This window comes from Odontomachus brunneus, unplaced genomic scaffold (assembly GCF_010583005.1).
Source record: "Odontomachus brunneus isolate Ranch 3 - 2012 unplaced genomic scaffold, Obru_v1 Obru_scaffold_246, whole genome shotgun sequence".
Classification (NCBI taxonomy): Eukaryota; Metazoa; Arthropoda; class Insecta; order Hymenoptera; family Formicidae; genus Odontomachus; species Odontomachus brunneus.
This window is the reverse complement of record NW_022639696.1, coordinates 390,483-390,883: the sequence shown is the minus strand read 5'-3', so window position 1 is coordinate 390,883 and position 401 is coordinate 390,483.

Genomic DNA, 401 nt, shown 5'->3' with positions numbered 1-401 from the left:
CATTATGTTAAGAGTTGAAATGACCTTTAAGGATCATTTCAAGGTCGAACCGCTTACAAGTCTAGCATGACCTGAAAACCAAAATTGATCGTGGCTTGTTTTTTAACCCATTAACGCCCAAAGAAACAGAATTTTGTTTGTTATTTCAGACGTTGTAAGTAACATGAAAATCAGTTTTAAAATAGCTTCGAAATATCTTATCTACTATTTTCGAGGTCGCTCTTTCGATTAGTGAAGTCAGAATTGCATTTTAAAGTCACAAAAAAAAAATATGGCGGATTTTAAACAAAAAAGTGACGAAAATTCTGAATTCTTCCGAGTTTGGGATTTTTTTTAGGGACAAAATGCCATCAAAATATTTTTGGACTTCAACCAAAAGTGCACAAAATAGTAGATGACGA